The following is a 24,626-nucleotide window of genomic DNA, read 5'->3' as shown; positions in this document are numbered from 1 at the left end:
TATTAGGGTAGTTAGAAGGAGTGTACATAGAGAAGAGGGCACAGGAGTGAGTTCAATATGAAGGGATGCTATCTAAAAAATAAAATTAAGGGGGAGAGAAGAATGTACTGTGACAAAGAGAAAAGGAGAGGTGAAATGGGTTAAATTATCTCCCATAAAAGAGGCAAGAAAAACTTTTACAGCGTAGGGGAAGAGGGGAGATGTGACAGGGAGTGAGTGAAATATATTATCATCAGAATTGGCTCAAAGAGGGAATAGCATACACGGAGAATTGGATATAGAACTCTATCTTACCCTACAGGAAAGTAGGAGGGGAAAGGAATAATAGGAATGAGAAAGGTGTTAGGAGGATGGGCAGATGGGGGAAGGTGTAGTCAGATGGAAAACATTTTTGAGGAGAGACAGGGTGAAAGGAGAGAGAGAGAAAAGAATAAATGGGGGTAGCAGGAATAAAATAGATGGAAATACAGTTAGCAATAATAATTGCAAAGGAATTTGAAGGAAGTTTCTCTGACAAAGTCTTCATTTTTCTCCCATATAGAGAACTGTGTCAAATTTATAGAAATAAGAGCCATTCCCCAATTGATAAAAGATAAAAAGATATAGAAAGTTTTCAGATGAAGTAAGCAAAGCTATAAATCAAATAGGAGAAGTAATCAAAGCCATATAAAATATTCTAACTCACTATTGATTGGAGAAATGCAAACTAAAACAATTCTTAGGTACTACCTAATACCTAGTATATTACCTAATAGGACAGAAAAAGTAAATGAGAAAAGTTGGAGAGGGTGTGGGGGAAAATGAGACATTAATGCATTGTTGGTGGAGTTGTGAACTGATTCAATCATTCTGTAGAGCAATTTGGAGTATGCTCAAAGGGCTATAAAACCATGCATACCATTTGACCCAGCTTTAATACTACTAGGTCTGTATCCCAAGAGATGACAAAAAAAAAGGTCTCATGTGTACAAAAATATTTATAGCAACACTTTTCTGAGGGTAAAGAATTAGAAATTGAGGGGATGTCCATTAATTGGGGAATGACTGAACAAGTTGTGGTATGAATTATTATGTAATACTATTACCTTATAAGAAATGTTATGCAGGATGAAAAACTTGGGAAGATTTCATCTTTCATATGCTGATGCAAAGTGAAATGTATTGGGTACAAATTAACAGTAATGTTGTAAATAACAGGTTTGAATGACTTAGCTATTCTCAAAATGAAAATATCCAAGACAACTTTGAAGGACTTATGAAGAAACATGCTATCCATACCCAGATAAAGAATTGATGGTATCTAAATAAAGATTGAAATATACTTTTTTTTTTACTTTCTTTATTTTTCTTAAGTGTTTTTGTCCATGCTTTCTTTCACAACATGAATATTATGGATATGCTTTTCATGACCACATATGTATAGCTTATATCAAATTGCTTGCCATATCAATGAGGAGGTATAGGGGAGGTAGGAAGGAAGAGAATTTGGAACTCAAAATTTTAAAAAAATAAAACAAATGTTAAGCATCTCTGCTTCTGGGAGCCAAGATGATGCAGTAAGAAGTAATTAGCTCTCAACCTCCATTATTGACCTCAGAAAGCCCAGAAACTGTCACACCAAGGAAAACCTTATAACAGCTGAGCCAGCAGAAAGAAGGGGTGCATCAGTCTTATAGCCCAGGAAGCTTGGGGGAAAGCAGGAAAGGTCCTTCTGACTCTTGGGGATGAGGAGCAGTACAAGACAGGAGGCATCCTAGCAAGCCAGCAGTAAGCCCCACCTCAGCATGCCAAGGTGAGATTGTGAGCCACAGGGCAGTGGAGTAGGCAAGTGACAACACTAGGAAAGCCCCCCATACCCCAGGAGCCTCAGTAAAGTCAGGGGAACTGGTAGACACCAGCTTGGAAAATGACCACATGTGATGGCTTTCTCCAGCAGCCAAATCTCCACTATGGGAAGCACAACTGCAGGAGGTAAAGCTTCAGACTGATAGACATACTCCAGCAATCAAACATTTGACTGCAAGGCCCAGGTGAGCAAGAGTCCCCCAAGAAACAGACTCCCCAGCCCCACCCCAAGAGCTCCAGTGTTGCTGGCCCTAGCCCAGCACCAGGTAACCTACCAGAACACTACAGCCTTCAAATGCCAGCACCTGAGGCCCCAGCATACAAAGCCAGTGACCAGATACCAGACTGCCAGCACAAGAAGCTTAAGTCAGTGCCCATAGCTCAACAACAGGAGAGCTCAATGGTTTTTTTTGAAAGTCAGGAAATAGGCAAATATCATTAACAAAAAGAAGAAACTAACAATAACCATAGATTCTTATTATGGGAACAGGGAAGATCAAAGTACAAATTCAGAATAGGATAACATTGTCAATATATGCACATCTGAAACCTCAAAAGGGAATATGAACTGGTCTCAAGCCCAAAAAGCCTTCTTTGAAGAGTGCAAGAAGGATTTTAAAAGTCAAATAAGAGAGGTAGAAGGTATGGAAAAGAGAGTCAATAGCTTGGGAAAAGAAGGACAAAAATTAACTGTAGAAATCAAGTCCTTAAAAAGTAGAAATGGCCAAGTGGAAAAGGAGGAACAAAAATCATTGAAGAGAACTCCTTAAAAAGTAAAATTGGCCTGGGGTAGAGCCAAGATAATGGGATAAAATCAATGACTTGCTTGAGCTGTCCCCCAAACCTCTCCAAATACCTGTACAAAAATGGCTCTACACAAATTCTAGAGCAGCAGAACCCACAAAAAGACAGAGTGAAACAAACTTCCAGCCGAAGACAATGTGGGTGGTTGACTGAAAAGGTCTATTGCACTGGGGTGGGAGAGAAATGAAATTCAGCATGGGCACACATGAACAGACCAGGACTCAGCAAACCTGGAGCAGATCTCAGGGGACTGAATCATGAGCAGCTGTGGTGGTTTCCATATTTCTGGACCCACAAACGCCAAAGACAACTTAGAAAGTCAGTAGGAAATGTCTGTGACTATGGTGAGAGAGAAGCTAGGTCCCAGGCACAGTCCAGGTACAGTCCAGGCATAGTCCCAGGGCTGTGGCCGCTTCCTGAGCTTCAGGCCCACAGACTAAGGGGGAATCGAGTGGCTGATGAGAAAGGGATTGCAGGGATCTTATTCTCATTGGATTTGGCTTAAAGAGGGAATATTATACAAACTCCATTATTTTACCCTACCAGAAAATAGGGGGGAAGGGGATAAAAGAGCAGGGGATGACAGAGGGGAGGGCAGTTTGGGGGAGGGGATAATCAGAAGCAAACACTTCTGAGGAGGGACAGGGTCAAAAGAGAGAATGGAATAAATGGGGGGGCAGGCTGGGATGAGGGGAAATATAATTAGTTTTCCACAGTATGACTACTATGGAAATGTTTTGCATGACTACCTAAGTATAACCTGTAACAAATTGTTTGCCTCTCTCTGAGAGTAGATGGGGATGGAGGAAGGGAGAAAACTTGGAACGTAAAGTTTTAAAAACAAATATTAAAATTTTGTTTTCACATGCAATTGGGAAATAAGATACACAGGCAATGATATATAGAAATCTGTCCTGCCCTACAGAAAAATAGAGGAGGAAGGGAGGGCAGATTAGGGAAAAGGGTATTTAGAATGCATGCTGTCTTGGGGTTAGGGGAGGGACAAGATAGGGAGAAAATTTGGAACTTAAAATCTTGTGAAAATGAATGTTGAGAACTAAAAATAAATAAATTAATGAATCTTAAAAAAAAGAACTACTTTGGGAGAATAAGTTATTTTGACTGTTTAAATACCCAAATTAACTATAAAGGACATATGAAGAAAGATGTTATCTGCATCCAGAGGGGGGGAAACCTGATAAACAGAAGTATATGTATATATATATATATATATGTGTGTGTGTGTGTGTGTGTGTATACACACACATATATACATATATGTGTGTGTATATGTGTGTGCATATATATATATAATACATATATATACATATAGACACACACATACATATGTGTGAGTTCCTATTTGCATCTAATGGTAGGCATCTTTAGGGTGCAGAAAGGGAGGGAAGAAAAAAATAAATTTAAATGATAATTTTGTTTTATATTTGAAAGGAATCGCCAGTTGCACATAGTAGATTTGTAGTTTCATATGCAATAATTTTTATTGTACTATGTTATGGAAATGTTTGTTTTATTCCATAAATTAAAAATAAAATTAAAAAAGGGAAAAAAATAAAACTGAGGCTGCCACTCTAAAAAAAGAAAAGTAAAATGGACCAAATTGAAAAGGAGGCACAAAATCTAATAGAAGAAAACAACTCATTACAAATTAGAGTTGGGCAAGTGGAAAATAATGACTCTACCAGAGAGCAAGAATCAGTCAAACAGAAACAAAAGAATAAAATAATGGAAGAAAATGTAAAATACCTCATTGGTACAATACCAGAGAGCATAGGAATAAATGGAGTCTTCCTTAAAATGATAGGTAGCATCTACCTAAACTACAAGGAAGCATTATTTGCAATGAGGATAAACTAGAAGCATTTTCAATAAGACAGGTTAAAACAAAGATGTCCATCATCACCACTGTTATTATATAGTGTACTAGAAATGTTAGCTTTAGCAATAAGAGAAGAAAAAGAAATTGAAGGAATTAGAATAGGCAAAGAAGAAACAAAGCAGTCATTCCCCAATTGATAAATGGTCTAAGAATATTACCAGGCAGTTTTCAGAGGAAGACATTAATGCTATCTCTAGTCATATGATAAAATGCTCTAAATCAATACTGATCAGAGAAATTCAAATCAAAATTACTTTGAGGTAACACATCACACCTATGAGATTGGCTAACATGACAAAACAGGACAATGATAGATGTTGAAGAAGATGTGGGAAATTGGAACACTAATGCATTGTTGGAATTGTGAACTGATCCAACCATTCTGGAGAGTAATTTGGAACTATGCACAAAGGGCTTTCAAACTGTGCATACCCTTTGACACAACAATACTACTTCTAGGTCTGTAATACAAAGAGATCGTGAAAAAGGGAAAATAATCCACGTGTGCAAAAATATTTATAGCATCTCTTTCTGTGGTGGCAAATAATTGGACATTAAGGGGATGCCCATCAATTGAATGGTTGAACAAGTTGTGGCATAGACTGTAGTGACATACTTTTGTGCTATAAGAAATGATGAACAGGCTGACTTGGGAAAAACCTGGAAAGACTTACATGAACTGATGCTGAGTGAAATGAACATATACAGGAGTATATTGTACACAGTAATAGCCAGATTGTATGATGACTAACTTTGATACACTTAGCTCTTCTCAGCAATGCAAAGATCTAAGACAATTCCAAAAGACTTACAATGGAAAATGCTATCCACATCCAGAGAAAGAACTATGGAATCTGAATGCAGATGGAAGCCTACTATTTGCTCTCCTATTTCTTTTATTGTTTTGTTTTATTTCTTCTTTCTTGTGGTTCCTCCCATTTTTAAAAATTCTTCTTTACATCATGACTAATGTGAAAATACATAATATGAATGTATAAGTAGAGCCTGTATCAAACTGCATGCCATCTTGAATAAGGGAAGAAGAGGGAGGGGGAGAAATTTTTTTTCTCCTATTTCTGTTTTTCATTCTTTTTAATTTTTTTATTAATTTATTTTGATTTATCAATAATAGCTTCCATATGCTTTTGAGTTTAAAATTTGTCTCTCCCTTCCTCCCCACCACCCTCCCCAAGACAGTGCACAATTTGATATAGGCTATACATTTACATTCATATTAAACATATTTTCACATTAGTCATGTTGTAAGTAGAAATTAAAACCAATAGGAGGAGCCATCAGAAAGAGGAAACAAAATTCAACAGAAGAGAAAAAAAAATAACAACTTGGCTTCCATAGTTCTTTCTTTAGGTGTGGATAGCATTTTCCATCACAATGCCTCTGGAAATGTCTTAGATCCTTGTATTGCCAGGAAGGGTTAAGTTTATCAATATTAGTCATCACACAACGTAGCTGGTATTGTGTACAACGTTCTCTTGGTTCTGCTCACTTTACTCAGCATCAGACCCATTTTGACTTTGTTTTGGTATATGGTGTGTGAGATTTTGGTCTATGCCTAGTTTCTGCCATACTCTTTTCCAGTTTTCCCAGCAGTTTTTTTCAAAGAGTAAGTTCTTATCCCAGAAGCTGAGGTCTTTGGGTTTATCAAATAATACATTACTATAGTCATTGACTACTGTGTCTTGCATACTTAACCTATTCCACTGATCCACCACTCCATTTCTTAACCAGTACCACGCAGTTTTGATGATTGTTGCTTTATAATACAATTTAAGATCTGGAATGGCTAGGCCACCTTCCCCTGCATTTCTTTTCATTAATTCTCTTGAAATTCTGGAGCTTTTGTTCTTCCAAATGAATCTTCTTATTATTTTTTCTAACTCTATAAAATAATTTTTTTGGTAGTTTGATTGGTATGGCACTGAATAAGTAAATTAGTTTAGGTAGAATTGTCATTTTTATTATATTAGCTTGGCCTACCCATGAACAACTGATGTTTTTCCAATTATTTAGATCTGATTTTATTTGCGTGAAAAGTGTTTTGTAATTGTGTTCATAGAGTTCCTGGGTTTGTTTTGGGAGGTAGACTCCTAAATATTTTATAATGTCTACATAAGTTTAAATGGAATTTCTCTTTCTATCTCTTGCTGTTGGGCTTTGTTGGTAATATATAGAAATGCCGATGATTTATGTAGGTTTATTTTATAGCCTGAAACTTTGCTAATTTTATAGCCTGCAACTTTGCTAAGGGGGAGAAATTTTAAAACTCAAAATCTTATGGAAGTAAATATTGAAAATCTAAAAATAAATTATTTAATTTTAAAAGAAGAAAAATACGTGTTAAAATTGTTTTTACATGTAACTGGGGAAAATTAAGTACTAAATAAATACAAAGAAAAAGAAAATCATAGAGGAAGAAGACCAGAGATCTAGAAAAATCAGGAAAGAATGAGGCAAGTACGAAGGAGGCATAAGGTTAAAACTGTCACCATCTTTACCTACTCAAAGTGAGATAATGAATACTTGCGTCTTCACAGCACCACCACTGGAAACTGAATAGAGAGGAGCAAGATCCCTAGAAAACAAAAAGCATGTAGAACAAAAGAACAATCAATGCTGAAACAAATATGCAGATGTAATGATCATTTCATTTGTGTTGTACTTCAAAGCAATGAGTCCAGTTTGATATATCTCAGTTCTGATGAACTCACCCAGCAGGGAAGATAGAAGAAACTGATTCTATTTCTATTTTCCTTTTTTTTTTTTTCACTCTTGAAAGAATAGGTTTCATCTAAAAGCATATATTTACACATTTGTTTTTTTTAAGTTTATCTATTCACCTAGTCTTTAAAACTCATATTATGATAAAGCTGCACTCAATCATTGTATTACTAATCTGTATATGTTTCCTTTGAATGAAAAGGGGAGTCAGAGAGAGAGACTGAGAGAGGAGAGAGAGTTCATTACTTCTGGTGAATTTTTGGCAGAAATGGGTTCTTGGAGCTGGAAAAAGAGAAGCTTTATTGATGTACAAAAGTAGGGGACAATGTGAATTGAAATCAGATTTTCAAAAAATTTAATATAATTTGGTAACTGGAAAGTTGTATGACAAGAGCTAATTTTTTTTATTTTTCATTTTTATATTTTTATTTTATTTTATTTATTATTTTATTTTCTGCTAATTTTTATTTTTATTTATTTATTAATTTTATTATTTATATTATTTATATTATTTATTTTTATTATTTTTATGTGACTATATTTATTTATTTATTTATTTTTAGCTTTCGACATTCACTTCCACAATATTTTGAGTTCCAAATTTTCTCCCCATCTCAATCCTCCCCCACCCTAAGACAGACTGCATTCTGAATACCCCTTCCCCTAATCTGTGTTGCTTTCTATCTTCCCCCTTCTCTTATCCTCTTCCACTTCTATTTTCCTGTAGAGTATAATAGAATTCTATACCCCATTGCCTGTATGTCTTATTTCCCAGTTGCATGCAAAAACAATAACTTTTAGCATTTGTTTTTAAAACTTTGGTTTCCAAATTTTCTCCCTTCCTCCCTCCCCACCCACCCTCATTGAGAAGGCAAGCAACTCCATACAGGTTATACATGTGTAGTTATGAAAAACACTTCATAGTAGCCATGTTGTGGAAAACTAACTATATTTCCCCCCATCCTAACCCACCCCCCATTTATTCTATTCTTTCTTTTGACCCTGTCCCTCCTCAGAAGTATTTGCTTCTGATTACCTCCTCCCTCAATCTGCCCACCCCTCTAACATTCTCCCAATCTCTTATCCCATTCCCCCCTATTCTCCTGTAGGGTAAGATAGCTTTCCATACCCAATTGAGTGTATATGTTATTCCCTCCTTAAGCCAAATCCTATAAGAATAAGATTCACTCATTCCCTCTCACCTTCCCCCACTTCCTCTCCACAGTAAAAACCTTTTCTTGTCTGTTTTATGTTGGATAATTTGGCCCTTTCTACCTCTCTCTTTCTCCTTTTCCCAGTATAATCCTCTTTCACCACTTAATTTTATTCTCCAGATATCACCCCTTCATCTTCAATTCACCCAGTGCCCTCTATCTATCAATCTATTTATACATATAATTTTTTCCCTCCAACTACCATAATACTGACAAAAGTCTAGTGAGTTACAAATATCATCTTTCCATGTAGGAATGTAAACATTTCAACTTTAATAAGTCACTTATGATTTATCTTTCCTCTTCATGCTTCTCTTGAGCCTTGTACTTGAAAGTCGATTTTCCTATTGAGCTGTGGTGTTTACATCAAGAATGTTTGAAAGTCCTCTATTTCACTGAATGTCAACTTTTTCCCAGGAAGGATTATGCTCAGTTTTGCTGGGTAGGTGATTCTTGGCTTTAATCCTATCTCCTTTGCCCTGCAGACTATTATATTCCAAACCCTACAGTCCCTTAAAGTAGAAGCTGCTAAATCTTTTGTTATCCTCATTGTGTTTCCACAATACTTGAATTGTTTCTTTCTGGCTGCTTGCAATATTTTCTCCTTCACCTGGAAACTATGGAATTTTCTACAATATTCCTAGGAGTTTTTCTTTGGGGATCTCTTTGAGGAGGTTATCACTGGCTTCTTTCAAATTCTTTTTTGCCCCCTGGTTCAAAATAATGGGGCAGTTTTCCTTAATATTTTCTTGAAAGATGATGTCTAGGCTCTTTTTTTGGTCATGGCTTTCAGATAGTCAAATAATTTAAATTATCTTGCCTGGATCTATTTTCCAGGTCAGTTGTTTTTCCAGTGAGATATTCCACATTGTCTTCTATTTTTTCATTCTTTTGGATTAGTCTTACAGTGCCTTGATTTCTCAAATTGTCACTAGCTTCCAATTGCTCCATTATAATTTTTAAGGAAGTATTTTCTTCAGTAAGCTTTTAGACTTCCTTTTCCATTTGGCCAGTTCTGCTTTTTAAGGCATTCTTCTCCTCATTGACTTTTTGGACCTCTTTTGCCATTTAGGTTATTCTATTTTCTAAGTTGTTATTTTCTTCAGTATTTTTTGGGTCTCCTTTAGCAAGCTGTTGACTAGTTTTTCATGATTTTCTAATATCACTCACATTTCTCTTCCTGGTTTTTCCTCTACTTTTCTTACTTGCTTCTAAAAATCCTTTTTGAGCTCTTCCATGTCCTGGGATTAATTCATATTTTTCCTGGAAGGCATTGGATGTAGGAGATTTTGACTTTGTCGTCTTCTTCTGGTTGTATGTTTTGATCTTCTTTGTTACCAAAGTAAGATTCTATGGTCTGACTCTTTTTGTGCTGCTTGCTCATGATCTCAGCCAATTACATGAGTTATAAACTCTTTGCTAAGTTAGGAGTCTGCTTCCAGTGTGAAGAATGAACTGTCCCAAGCTTCAGGGGTTCCGGGCAGCTGTTTTCAGAGATACTTCTAGGGACCTGCACATTTTCAGTTCTTCCAAGGTGCTATGATCAAGGGTGAGGTGTTTACTCCTTTCCTGGCCTGTACTCTGGTCTGTGGGTGACCACAAGCACTCTTTTCTGTCTTGAAACTGTAAGGAGGATTCTCTCTCCACATCCGCTGTAAGCTCCACCATGCCAGCGCTCCTCCTAACCCTAGTACTGCCACCCAGAACTGTGAACCAAATCCAAGCATGGGCAAAGCAAGAGACAAAAGATCCCTGAATCCCCCTCTGATCAGCCACTTGATTCCCCCTTGCCAAACTGTGCTCCTCTCCCTACCCGGCACAATATACCTTTCCAATTGACCATCCAGGTTGTCTTGGGCTTCAAATTTGTTTCACTCTGTCTTTTTGTGGGTTTTGCTGCTTTAGAATTTGTTTAGAGCCACTGTTTATAGTTATTTGGAGGGGTTTGGGGGACAGCTCAAGCAAGTCACTGCTTTTACTCCTCCATCTTGGCTCTGCCCCTCCTTCTGACCTTCTAAATTGTCTTTGACTTTTGTAGGTTAAGAGGTATGGAAACTGGAATGATGAACTGTGTTCATGTCCTACCTGGTACAATAGACCTTTCCAATCAACCATCCAGATTTTCTTGGGGATGAAGTTTGTTTCACTCTGTCTTTTTGTAGGTTCTACTGCTCCAGAATTTGTATTCTGTAAAACATACCATTTTTACAGGTATTTGGAGGGCTTTGAGGGAGTGCTCAATCAAGTCATTGCTTTCACTCAGCCATCTTCAAGAGCTAATATTGTTAAGATGGTCACCTCAAGCAATACTTCTTTCTATTTTCTTTTCAGAGGCAAGTTTTTAAGGAATAGCAGTCTCTCTGCCCTACCCCACCCCAGCAAAGGCAATTGATAAATTGACTACAGAAAATGTTACTCCTTATGGGAGGAACTGGAAAAGGTGGTACCACTAAAATGAAAATGGGGAGAAGAAAGAGAAAATTAGTTAACTTTCCTCTTTAGCCCTACATTACCTTTAATATGCATGTGTACACACACACTCCTACATGCACAACTGCTAGATCAGAATCAATTAAGCTGCCCAAGTAGCAGATTTTGTGGTGAACACATATCATAAATGAAATTCTACATTTGTTGTTATGTCCTAATCTGTTTCTTCCATTGATCTCTTATATCTGGTAGCAATATTACTTGGAATGTCTTAGGAAATCTTCACTTTTTCTGCACATGGGTTTTGTACCTATTCTTCATGGTTCAATTCAAATACTATGTTGCTGATTAAGTCATCCCCAATTTCATTTCCGCTGGATCCTCACAATTAACATTGAAGTGACCAGTAAGTATACTTTGTATATATTTCTCCTATATGTATTCTACTTGTCTTTTCAAGTCTATCAGATTCAAAACTTCTTGAGAGCAAGGGCTACATTCTCTTTAACTGTGGTTCTCTCATCTTTAGTGGAAAACATTTCACATGGTTCATTCCTGTCATGGCAGGAAGTCACAAAATAAGTGAACTTAGTGATCTTTTAAAAGTTCTTTCCATCTTTAACTGCTGGGATCTTTGCAGATCAGAAACACATAATTCTACAGAGCAAAATGGATTTCCTTTCTTCTTTTAAGACAGCTGGCATTTAAGGAATAAGATTGTAGTAAAAATAAATCTGTCATGGATGTGTCTAATGGTTTCTCTTCTGAAGGTAATCTTAATCTTTATGTGTTTATAATGATTAGAGTCCTTAGAATGACAAAGTAATATTTTATTTTACTTTAATCGATGGGGAATAAAAGTTCAGAAAGGGCATCCCCTCAATTTCCATTTTTTTGCCACCACAAAAAGAGCTGCTATAAATATTTTTGTATATGTGGGTCTTTTTCCCATTTTTATGCTCTCTTTAAGAGACAGCCCTAGAAGTGCTATTGCTGGGTCAAAAGGTATGCACAATTTTATAGCCTTTTGGGCATAGTTCCAAACTTCCCTCCAGAATGGGTTGGATCAGTTCACAACTCCATCAATAATGCTTTAGTGTTTCAATTTTCCCACATCTTTCCCAACATTTATCATTGTCCTGTTTTACCATGTTAGCCAATCTGATAGGTATGATGTGGTACCTCAGAGTTGTTTTGATTTGCATTTTTCTAATCAATAGTGACTTAGAACATTTTAGCTACTATAGATAGCTTTAGTGTCTTCCTCTGAAAACTGCCTGTTCCTATCCTTTGACCATTTATCAGTTGGGGAATGACTTGTATTCTTATAAACTTGACTCAGTTCTCTATATAGTTTAGAAATGAGGAGGTTACCATAGACAAAGGTTGTAAAAATCCTTTCCCAGTTTTCTGCTTTCCTCCTAATCTTGGATGCATTGGCTTTATTTGAGCAAAACCTTTTCAATTTGATGTAATCAAAATTGTCCATTTTGCATTTCATAATGTTCTCTATCTCTTGTTGCCCATAAATTTTTCTCTTCTCCATAGATCGGAAAGGTAAACTATTCCTTGCTTTCCTAATTTTCTTACAGTTTTCTTATAGTATCAGTCTTTATATCTAAATCATGTACCCATTTTGTAGCCCCGTCTACAAAAATGTTTATAGCAACTCTTTATGTAGTGGCAAAGAATTGGAAATTGAGGGATGCCCATCAATTGAGTAATGAATGAACAAGTTGTGGTATATGAATATAATGAATACTATTGTGCTATAAGAAATGATGATCAGGGGCCAGCTAGGTGGTGCAGCGGATAGAGCACTGGCCCTATCAGTCACAAATCAAGAGGACCTGAGTTCAAATCTGGCCTCAGACCAAACACTTGACACTTACTAGCTGTGTGACCCTGGGCAAGTCACTTAACCCCAATTGCCAAAAAAAAAAAAAAAAGGTCAGATCAAGAAATGATGATCAGGCAGGCTTCAAAAAAAAAAAAAAACCTTGGAAAGACTTGAATAAATCAATGCTGAGTGAAATGAGCAGAACCAGGAGAACATTGTATGCAGTACATAACAGCCATATTATGGAATGACTGACTTTGATAGACCTGGCTTTTCACAGCAATGCAAAAATCACAACTCCAAGAGACTCATGATGAAAATTACCATCCACACCCACAGAAAGAACCATGGAGTCTGAATGGAGATGCAAGCATACAATTTGCTCTCCTTTTCTTTCTTTTCTTTTCTTTTCTTTTCTTTTTTGCTTTATTGCTTCATTCTTGTGGTTCTTCCCACTAGTTCCAATTATTCTTTACATCATAACTAATGGGAAAATATGCTTAACATGAATGATATGTAGAACCTGTATTAGATAGTATGCCATCTTTGGCAGGGGAGGAATTGGGAGAGGGAAAAATTTTAAAATCAAAATTTTATGGAATTGAATGTCGAAAACTAAAAATAAATTAATTATCCAAAAAAAAAAAGAATCCTAAGAGGTTAAGTGACTTGGTGAAGGTCACACTGTCAGAGCCAGACTGGAACCCAGATATTACTGGTTTTAAGCCAACTCTCTCTCCACTACATTATATTCCTTCTCTTTAAAAAGTCAAGTGGTGCTCACAAGGCATCACTGCTGGTTTGGTTCCTCATTACCTGTTAGCTGAACTAATATAATAGCTTCTTAATTCATCTCCATAATACAATCACTATGTTATCTAATCTATTCTTTTATACAAGTGCCAAAATAATCTGCTTAATGAATAAGTCTTACTCTATCACATTCAGAACAATATCTTTCAGTAGTTTTCCATTGCCTATAGCACAAAATAGAAAATCTTTTGATTAACATTTAAGGCCTTCCACAGTCTTACTCTAACCTACATATGTAGACATTTCATGCTATAACTCTTCATCTAGGGGAATTTAGGCAGGTGAGACAAGATGAAAATATGAATTCCAGGCATTCCCTGGAGCATATATTTGTTTATAGGTCATATCCCTTGCATTACCTTTAGACAGTTGTTTTTCATTTTTGTAACCCAAATGCCTACCACTATGTTTTTCACATAGTACCTGCTTAATTGAAGTCTCTTGAATTGAATTAAATTCTAACAAATTATTGTTATAACTGCCAAAAAAAAAGTTCTTCAAGGAAAAAAAATTTGCTTGCCTCTGCCTCTACAGTTTTTGTATCCTTAAATTAGAACTATTCACTGTAGAATTAGAATGAGGGATCCTTGAATTGGAGTAATTTGAAAATGAGGAAACTAAAGGATATTCTTTTCAGTGGTCAGGAGAAAAGAAAGTTAAGAAATCATTTCCCACTAACTAAAGAATATTAGAATAGGAACAGGTTTTAATCTAGATGTTATCTTCAGATAGTCAAATTTTGGGATGAGTGAGGGTTCTACTGATAAGTCTGAAGGATCCTTCAGTTAGGGTAATGTAAACCAAAGAGTTCAAGTGCATGACTAAATTTGCTATCATTTAAGAAAGTTGGAATTACAAAATATATGCAGTTAATAAGGTTAATCACTTATTTAGTCTCATGTTACTAAGTTTAAAGAATTAAATATTCACTTTCATGATTGTTACATTTTTCCCCTTTAAAGTCAGAGACATTTTTGTCACTGATGTTTAGAGTTAACTCACCAGGGTGATATGGAGAGAATTCCAACTTAGATATGGGTTTCATTAGACCAAAGGATCTTAACATCAGGTTCATAATTTGATAGTAATATTTCAATATAACTGTTTTCCTTTGTAATATTATGTATTTTATTTTATGTTCTTAAAAACATGTCTTGAAAAGTTTCACCAAACCACCGTTGATGACAAAAAAAAAAGTTGAAAATCTGGATTAGATATTTTCTGAGTGTATTTCTCACGCTGAGAGTATATCTTTATCTGGTTCCATAATTCTTCCATGATCTTTTATAACTTCCCTTGCTTCACTTTGCCCAATTCTGATTTTCAAGGAGTCATTTTCTTCTTTAAGATTCTGGATCTCCTTTTCTAATTGGTTGAATTTCTTTTCATAATTTCTTGTTTTTCTGGGATTGTTATTTTTTCAGTTTTTCCTCAGTATATCTCATTTTATTTTTAAAGTCATGTTTTAAGTTCTTCAATGAATTCTTTTTGGGTAGGTAACCATTTGACATTACTCTTTGAGGCATAAGAGGATTTTTTTTGCTTCAGTACCCTCCACTGAAAATGAACCCTGGTATTCTCTATTCCCATAGTAATCCAAACTATTCTCATAGTTTGGATTTTTTCTCCTTTTCCTGTTCATTTTTTTTTTTTTTAATTTGTAGCAGCTTAGTTTGTGTAAGTACCTCTAGCCCTTGGGAATGAGAGATGGTGCCTCTTGCCTCGGATCGTCTTGTGGTTCTCCCTTCTGGTGTAGAACTGAAACCAAGACCTCCAGCACCCTGTAAGTGACCAAAGCCAGCAGCATTCCTGCTCTACTGCTTCTGTACTCACCAGACATGTGCTGGTTCCTGCTTGTTCCCAGACCCATCTCTACAGCAGAGTTGGGTCTGGTATTCCTTGTAGCAGATATTCCCTCAGTCTTCCCTGGTTCAGACATGCAATTCCTCTCAATGTACTGGTGATAGAAGCTCATGTGGCTGGGGCCAAAGCAGCTTCCCAATCCAGGTAACCCCAGGACTAACAGCTTGTTGTTTTAAGCCGTTCTAGCCTGGAAGTATTTACTCTTCACTGGGATCAAACCTTGTCCTGGGATTTTTCATCAGATAGTCTTCCACTATCCCATGAGAAGCACTGTTTTTCCCCAACTCATACTTATTTTTACCTTTCTATGTTTGCCCTGAGGTGGCACAAAAGAGGTATATCTTTTATGGGGGAAATGTGGGGAGCATGTAATTTTCTGACCCACTACTCAATCTTCATCATTTCTCAAACATGGGTAACTAAATGAAACAAGAGACATTCCCCAATTTAATAAATGATGAAAAGATATGATAAGTTTTCAGATGAAGTAATCAAAGTTGTCTATAGCCATATGAAAAAAAATCCTCTAACTCACTATTGATTGGAGTAACTCAAATTAAATAATTCTGAGGTACTACCTCATACCTATTAGATTTGCTAATAGAACAGAACAGATAAATTACAAATGTTGGAGGGGTTGGAAAAATGAGACATTAATGCATTGTTGGTAGATTTGTGACCTGATTCAACCATTCTGTAGAGCAGTCCCAGAGGGCTATAAAACCATGCATACAGTTTGACCTAGCAATACTACTACTACTAGGTATGTATTCCAAAAGAGCTTAAAAAAGGAAAAGAACCTATATTTACAAAAATATTTATAGCAATTTTCTTGGGGTGGCAAAGAATTAGAAATTGAAGGGATGTCCATCAATTGGGGAAAGTCTGAATATGTTGTAGTATGTGATCATAATGGAATACGATTGTATTATAAGAAATGATGAGCAGGATGCTCTCAGAAAAACCTGAAAAGACTTGCATGGGCTGATGTAAAGTGAAATGTATTGTGTACACAGTAGTAGCAATATTGTAAGATGATCACCTGTGAATAATTTAGCTATTCTCAGTAATACAATGATCCAAGGCAACTCTGAAGGGCTTATGATGAAAAATGCTATTTATTCCCAGAGAAATAACTGATGGTGATTGAACACAATTGAAGCACATTTTTTAAAAATTTTGTTACTTTTCATGTTTTTTTTTCTATGATCTCTTTCACAACATGATGGGTGTGTTTTGCATGACTGCACATGCATAACCTATATAGAATTGTTTTCCTTCTCAATGGGGTGGGGTGGAAAGGAAGGGAGCAAATTTGTATCTCAAGGTTTCTAAAATGAATGGTAAAAATTGTTTTTACATGTAACTGGGGAAAAATAAAATATTTAAATAAAACAAATACACATTGGCCATATACAAAATTATATATCTCACTCTATATTCAGTCAATTATATCTCTCTGAGAAAGAGATGATTTTAGAGAAACCTAGAAAAAACTATGAATTGATGAAGAATGATGAGGAATGGAGTTGACAGAACCAGCAGAAAAATTATGCAATAACCAAATTTTAAAAAACAGACACCTTTGAAGGATACATACATACATATATATATATATATATATATACACATACATATACACATATGATATATGGGCAGGGTCATACAAGCAATCAGGAACCCAGGTCCAGTGGCTCAGCCCAGGGTTCCTTCCCCCTTCCTTCTCTGGTATATACATATGTATATACATACATATACAGCACCTACTATGTGAGGGACACTGTGCTAAGCACTTTACAATTATTATCTCAGCTGATCCTCACAACAACCCTGGAAAATAGGGGCTAGGATTATCCCCGTTTTACACATAAGAGAACTAAAGCAGAACAAGGTGAAGTGACTTGCCTAGGTTCACACAGCTAGGAAGTGTCTGAGGGCAGGTTAGAACTCAGGTCTCCCTGACTACCCTCCAGGCACCGCAACATTTAGCTGCCTCTGGGATCAAAGTCTCTCCCCAACATAAAGTAACCAGGGGAGTCTCCTCTTGCCTTGAGAGGAACCAAGTCATCTTGTTACTTGGAGGAGAGATTAGGCTCCTTCTGTTTGGCAACTGACAGTCTCCAATTCTGAGCCCAAGCAATCCCCAGACCACTTTGATAAAATGAAGATTTCCCCACGCACCCATTTTAATGATGAGGAGACTGAGGCCAGAGAGGAAGACTGAGACATCTCTGGAGTGTTGGAGCTGACTCAGACTCCTGGGAGGGTCTGGCCCCTAGGATCAGCACACCACAAAGGCTCTGGCTTGTCCAGAGAGTTTTATTGCACTGAAACAGCAAATGGCCCTCCACTCTCCTTCCTCAGCCCAAGGGACTTGAGTTCTCCAGTTGAAATGCATGGGGAGGGACAGCTAGGTGTCTCAATAAATAGAGCTCTGGCCTTGGAGTCAGGAGGACCTGAGTTCAAATCTAGCCTCAGACACTTAACACTTACTAGCTGTGTGACCTTAAGCAAGTCACTTTACCCCAGTCGCCTCACCAAAAAAAAAAAAAAAATACACAGGGACACCCTTGAGTCCAAAATATCTGGGATACAGATGGAGGGCAGGGACATACAAGCAATCAGGAGCCCAGGTCCAGTGGCTCAGCCCAGGGTTCCTTCCCCCTTCCTTCTCTGGTCACGGCAGGTTGGGCCACTACAGGGAGTATGTATAGGCCACAGAGCCATCAGGCTGATGGGAGCAGAGGAGTAAGGTCTTTCCTACGTTGATCCCAAGACGGCCAGCAGAGATGAGGTCTGGCAGCGGGAAGGCATGCCCAGGGCCACAGCAGGGGGCCACAAAAATGGGTGTGCAAGCAAGGGGGTTACCTGGATAGAAAGTTATCCCTGAACTTGCCCCCGGAGATGAGGAAGTAGCCTTTTTCCCACAGGTCCTTGTAGACTCGGTACCGCAGCTGGGTTCCCAGCATGGGGCCAATCTGGGGATGAATTGTGCCAGTCCAGAGGCCTGGCCCAGGCCGGTCTGGGCCTGGCTGTGGGGAGCCGGGCCAGCATTGCAGTCTGTGGGAAAGGGGGCTGCGGCCCTCCCTCCTCTCCTTGCTCCGCCTCCCGCGGCCCAAGCTGTTTCTTGGCCCGGGCCTCGGCAATGTGCTCTTCCAGGTCCTTTGGGGCCTCAGCCGCCAGGGCTCACCGCTCCCAGAATCCCGACTCCTGCTCCCGATGGTAGACAGCTACAGCCTGGGCCTTCTGGCCGGGGTCTAGGAGCGGGGCAGTGACGAGCGTGGCGGCACCGATCTCTGACAGCAGACTGGCCTCCTCCGGCAGCAGCAACAGCAGTAGCGGGAGGCCGAGGCGCGCGTTCTGCCGGTGCCCCCGAGCTAGGCTGCCCACGGGGCGCACCCCCACGCCTGGCTGCTCCCGCAGCGTCTATGCTGCCTCGGCGCCCCACACAGGGCCTGCCCGGCCTCCACCTTTAAAATGTTTAAGAACACTAGTCAATGTAATGATTGGCCATGATTCCAAAGTGCTAGTAAAGGAAGTTTCCTGATAGAGAAATGATTCTCATAACAAGGAGATCAAAAGAAATAAAAAAAAATTACATAGAAGCAGGCAAATGTTTTGCTCACAATGGTGTTCAAAGGTTACACTAGCTTAGAATATAAACACATTTGTAATATATTACATTATATTGTGACTGGCGGCAGCCGGGTCGGAGATGGCAGCCTCCACAGAGTAAATGTGGGCCTTGTTTGGCTCTGGTGTTCGGTCGGTGGTGGAGGCCTGGCCAGCACTGCAGATCGCCATGGAGAATGACTTAGGGGGAGTCTACAGCCAAGACAAGGCTTTGTGGCTCAGGGGAGCAATCCAGGACTATTTTGTCCAGAATGGTGACTGACAGCAGGGAGATCCCTACCCTGCCCCATGGTGCCCAGGCTGGTCCATCAGCCGACAATAGCCTGGTCTCTGTTGGGCATGAAGTTGCTAAAAACAACTGGATTGTCATCTGGAGGGAAAAGAAGTGAGAGCCTAGCCCTTCCCCAGTGGCTTGGGTCAGGCCTTGAAAGTGTGCTCCAGGATCTCTCAGGGAAGAGCATCTTCTGAGACTCTTGCTCCACCCGACCACACCCACTGTGTAGTTATGAAACCGGCCTAGAGCGCCCAAAGGGGCCCCAGTCCATGGGGAGTCTCTACTTGAGAGCATTGGGTACCTGGCTTTGACATTTACTAGTGTCATGTAATCTTTGGCAAGTCACCTGATTTCTTTGGGCCTCTATTTCCATATCTGTAAAATGGGGACAATAATGACTACCCAACATTGGAAGGATAGACACTGACTTTGCTCTGCTTCACAGGAGCTGGGGAAAGAAGAGGGGAATGAGGATATGAAGAGAGGAAGTGTGGAAAGTGTTCACCCCTGCTGCCCTGAAGGGGAGCCTTCACCAGGTGACACTTGCTCAGAATTGAGGTCAGCTAGAAAGAGCAGTGACATTACAGAAGGGGCCTCAGGAGCCACTCTCAACAAGTGGACAACTCCTTTCCCTCACCCCACCTGCTTTCTCTTCACTCACATGGCCTCCACTGTCTCGAATCAACTCTCACCTAACTAAAATAACCTCAAAACTCGACTCTTCTTTGTCCACTCCATCCTCCAAACAGTTGCCAAAGTACTCTTCCCAAGGCACAGACACGGCTATGTCACATCTGTACTCAAATACATTCAGTGACTCCCTCATCCTTGTAGGATAAACTCCAAAGTGCTCAGTCTGGCATTTAAAGGCCTCCACAGCATACCTGTCCCCTGCCTTTCCAGACTGATGGACCTGTCAGCCCTTCCCATATTCCTCCCCCCATACTTAGAGTCCTCTCTTCCCTTCACATTAGCCTCTGAATCCTAACCCTCAAAGCTGCCTGGTAGACTTAACCAAGTAATGAGGCTCCCCTTCCTAATATGAACAGTCTGTAATCTCAGTCATAATAAAGCAAGTGTAAAGGGTTAGAAAAAAAAAGAGAATGAAAAAGATTATGGTTTATCACCTCATAAATCAGAAAAATATTTAAAGAAAACTTGAAAAGAGGCCCAGCTAAGCCAAGTCATCTAATGACACTTAATGATGACAAAAGGAAAGAAAACATTAACAATAAACAACAGACTAATGAGTGTACAGTGTGAAGGTAATAAATAAAAAGAGAAAACACAACTCTTTGTTATTGCCCCCCCATGGAGATTAAATTTTAGATTGTAAAGGACAGAAGAGAAAAGGACTTAAAAAAGCTGATTTGCATTAATAAGTAAGAATGTTCTGAGAGTATCTATCTGCCCTTGATGAGTTCAATTCAATGAAGTTGGAGTACATCTCAGAATCTGAAATGAACTGGCAGAGAGGGTGCCTGAACACTAAAGTAATGATGTATATAAATTATATATGAATGAATTAGTGAAGGAAAAAGAAAACATATTCAAGGGATGATTAGGGAACAATTCAAAAAGAAGACTGTTGCTGTCTTAGAGGTTGAGACCCCTCAAAGACTTGGAGTATAGGATGGGGTCATCTGGAATGAATTCACGGACTCAAGTATTCTTTAAGTCAAGTTGGCAAAAAGTTTATTGTTATGCTTTTTAGTGGGCAAGTATTCTTAAGGAACCTGCGAGAGACTGAGGATGGAGCTAGGGTTTATATGGAAAAGGAAATGGGAAAGGAATGCCAGGGATACTGATTAGGTAATCTAAAGGTCCAGGCGTCTTTGGGAGCTATGGATGGGAAAGTGTAGGGAGTATACCAGACAGGGAGGGAGATGTCAGAGGCATGTATCTTGGGAATCTGGCAGGAGGAAGAGTCCCTGGATTAGCCAGGGACAAAACTCCTTGGGCCAGACAAGACACCCCTCTTTCTCTGTCCTAATTAGAGAATGCTCTGCAACAAGAGAAAGTTTTCTCACAAGGCAAGAGCTTACTAAGGAATTGGGAGTCTTCTAGAGTCATGATCTTAGGTCTGGGGCTTGAGCAGCCCAGCACTCTCTCACCCAGCTTTGTGTAGCTGCACCAGGGAGAGAGATAAGGGTCTTGCTGGGGCCCACTCATGAGTAATTGCTAGGCACAATGTCCTTGGCTTGGGGAAAAATTGTCAGAGACAGTGTTTCTGAGACTAGGGAGAAATCGGGGTCCAAGTCCAAGCACAAACACCCAAGCACAAGCACCCCATCAAAGACAGTGATCATAAAAAGCACACATGGCTTAACGAAAAAGCAGTCTTGTCATTCTAAACTCATTTCTTCCTTTTTTCTGTTTCTTTTTAATTTATTTATATATTTATTTTTAGTTTTCAACATTCATTTCCACAAGGTTTTGAGCTCCAAATCTTCTCCCCATCTGGACTCTCCCCCAACCCCAAGACAGAATGCATTCTGAATACCCTTTCCCCTAATCTTCCCTCCCTTCTGTCACCCTCCCCTTCTCTTATCAGCTTCCCCTTATATTTTCCTGTAGGGCAGGAAAGATTTCTATACTCCATTGCCTGTATATCTTATTCCCAGTTGCATGCAAAAACAACTTTTAGCATTTGCTTTAAAAATTTGAGTTCCAAATTTTCTCCCTTCCTCCCTATCCACTGAAGAAAATAACACCTTAAAAAATAGACTAACCCAAATGGCAAGCATTGAGAAGGCAAGCAACTCAATGCAGGTTATACATGTGCTGTAATGCAAAGCACTTCCATAGTAGTCATGTTGTGAAAAACTAACTATATTTCCCTTCATCCTCTCCCACCTCCCATTTATTCTATTCTCACTTTTGACCCTGTCCCTCCTCGGAAGTGTTTGCTTCTGATTACCCCCTCCCCCAATCTGCCCTCTCCTCTAACATCCCCCCTTTTATCCCCTTCCCCAATATTTTCCTGTAGGGTAAGATAGATTTCCATACCCCATTGAGTGTGTATGTTATTCCCTTCTTAAGTGAAATCTTATGAGAATATGATTCACTCATTCCCTCTCAGCTTCCCCCACTTCCCCTCCACAGTAAAAGCTTTTTCTTGTGTTTTATGTGAGATAATTTACCCCATTCTACTTCTCCCTTTCTCCTCCCAGTATAATCCTCTCTCACCACATAAATTTATTTTTTAAATATCACCTTTCATCTTCAACTCACCCTGTACCTTCTATCTATCTATCTATCTATCTATCTATCTATCTATCTATCTATCTATCTATCTATCTATCTATCTATCTATCTATCCATCTATCTATCCATCTTTCTATACATATATCTTTTTCCCTCCAACTGCCTTAATAATGGAAAAAGTCTCATGAGTTATAAATATCATCTTTCCATGTAGGAATGTAAACAGTTCAGCCTTAAGAAGTCCCTTATGCTTTGTCTTTCCTGTTTACCTTTTCATGCTTCTCTTGAGTCTTGTATTTGAAAGTCAAATTTTCTATTCAGCTCTAGTCTTTTCATAAAGAATGCTTGAAAGACCTCTATTTCACTGAAAATCCACTTTTCTCCAGAAGGATTATACTCAGTTTTGCTGGGAGGTGATTCTTGGTTGTAATCCTAGTTCCTTTCACCTCCAGAATATCATATTCCAGGCCCTCAGATCCCTTAATGTAGAGGCTGCTAAATCTTGTGCTATTCTGATTGTGTTTCCACAATACTTGAATTCTTTCTTTCTGCCTGCTTGCAATATTTTCTCCTTGACCTGGGAACTCTGGAATTTGGCTATAATATTCCTAGAAGTTTTCCTTTGGGAGTCTCAGGAGGTTCTTGGGGAATTCTTTCCATTTCTATTTTACCCTCTGGTTCTAGAATATCAGGGCAGTTTTCCTTGGTAATTTCTTGAAAGATGATGTCTAGGCCCTTTTTTTTGATCATGGCTTTCAGATAGCCCAGTAATTTTTAAATTCTCTCTCCTGGATCTGTTTTCCAGGTCAGTTGTTTTTCCAGTGAAATATTTCTCATTGTCTTCTATGTTTTCATTCTTTTGGTTTTGTTTTACCATGTCTTGATTTCTCATAAAGTCAATAGCTTCCATTTGCTCCATTCTAATTTTTAAAGAAGTATTTTCTTCAGTGAGCTTTTGGACCTCCTTTTCCATTTGGCCAATTCTGCTTTCTAAAACATTCTTCTCCTCATTGACTTTTTGTACCTTTTTTGCCATTTGGGTTAGTCTATTTTTTTTAAAGGTGTTATTTTCTTCAGTATTTTTTGGGTCTCTTTTAGCAAGCTGTTGACTTGTTTTTCATGATTTTCTTGCATCACTCTCATTTCTCTTCCCAGTTTTCCCTCTACTTCTCTTACTTGCTTCTGAAAACCCTTTTTGAACTCTTCCGTGGCTTGTGATTGATTCATATTTTTTCTGGAGGCTTTGGATGTAGGAGCTTCAACTTTACTGTCTTCTTCTGGTTGTATATTTTGATCTTATTTGCTGCCCAAATAAGATTCTATGGTCTGACTTTGTTTAGCAGCTTGCTCATGATCCCAGCCAATTATTTGACTTTTAAACTCTTTTTAAGGTAAAGGTCTGCTTTCAGTGTGGAGAACATACTGTCCCAAACTTTAGGGGTTTTGTGCAGCTGTTTTCAGAGATACTTTTAGGGACTTGTAAATTTTCACTTCTTCCAACATGGTGTGATTAAAGGTCAGAATTTTAATCCTTTTCTGATCTGTGCTCTGGTCCATGATTGACCACAATCACTTTTTTCTGCCCTGGAACTGTGAGGAAGATTCCCTCTCCACCACTACCACAAGCTCCACCACTCCAGTGCTCCTCCTTGCTCCAGGACAACCACCCAGAATTGTGACCCAAATCCAAACATGGGCAAAACAAGAGAATCCTGCCTCAGCTCTAACAAGGAGATCCCTGCAATCCCCCTCTGATCAGCCAATTGATTCTCTCTCCATCTGTGGGCCAAGAGCTTGGAAGCAACTGCTGTCCTGGGGCTGCTGAGGACTAGGGCTGGGACCAAGGTTCTCTCTCACCACAGTTGATAAACCTTTCTTGATGACCTTCTAAGTTGTCTTTGGTATTTGTGAGTTGAGAAGTCTAGAAACTGCCACAGATCGTCTTGATTCAGACCCCTTAAGCCTGTTCCAGGATCTCTGAGGCCTGGTCTTTCCTGGTGTGGCCCACGTTGAACTGAGCTCGTCTCCCAGACTGGTGCAAGATACCTTTCCCACTAAAATTTC

The 24,626-nt window shown here is 38.8% G+C and overlaps 1 pseudogene; it reads right to left on the bottom strand.

The window, feature by feature from the left end:
• Positions 1-18,125: 18,125 nt before the first annotated feature.
• LOC114025711 lies at positions 18,126-19,252 on the bottom strand (annotated as a pseudogene).
• Positions 19,253-24,626: the final 5,374 nt, after the last annotated feature.

The sequence above is a fragment of the Vombatus ursinus genome, unplaced genomic scaffold (assembly GCF_900497805.2).
Source record: "Vombatus ursinus unplaced genomic scaffold, bare-nosed wombat genome assembly UNPS02014832.1, whole genome shotgun sequence".
In the NCBI taxonomy this organism is placed as follows: Eukaryota; Metazoa; Chordata; class Mammalia; order Diprotodontia; family Vombatidae; genus Vombatus; species Vombatus ursinus.
The sequence above is the reverse complement of the archived record's forward strand: the minus strand, read 5'-3'. Positions and strand labels throughout refer to the sequence as shown.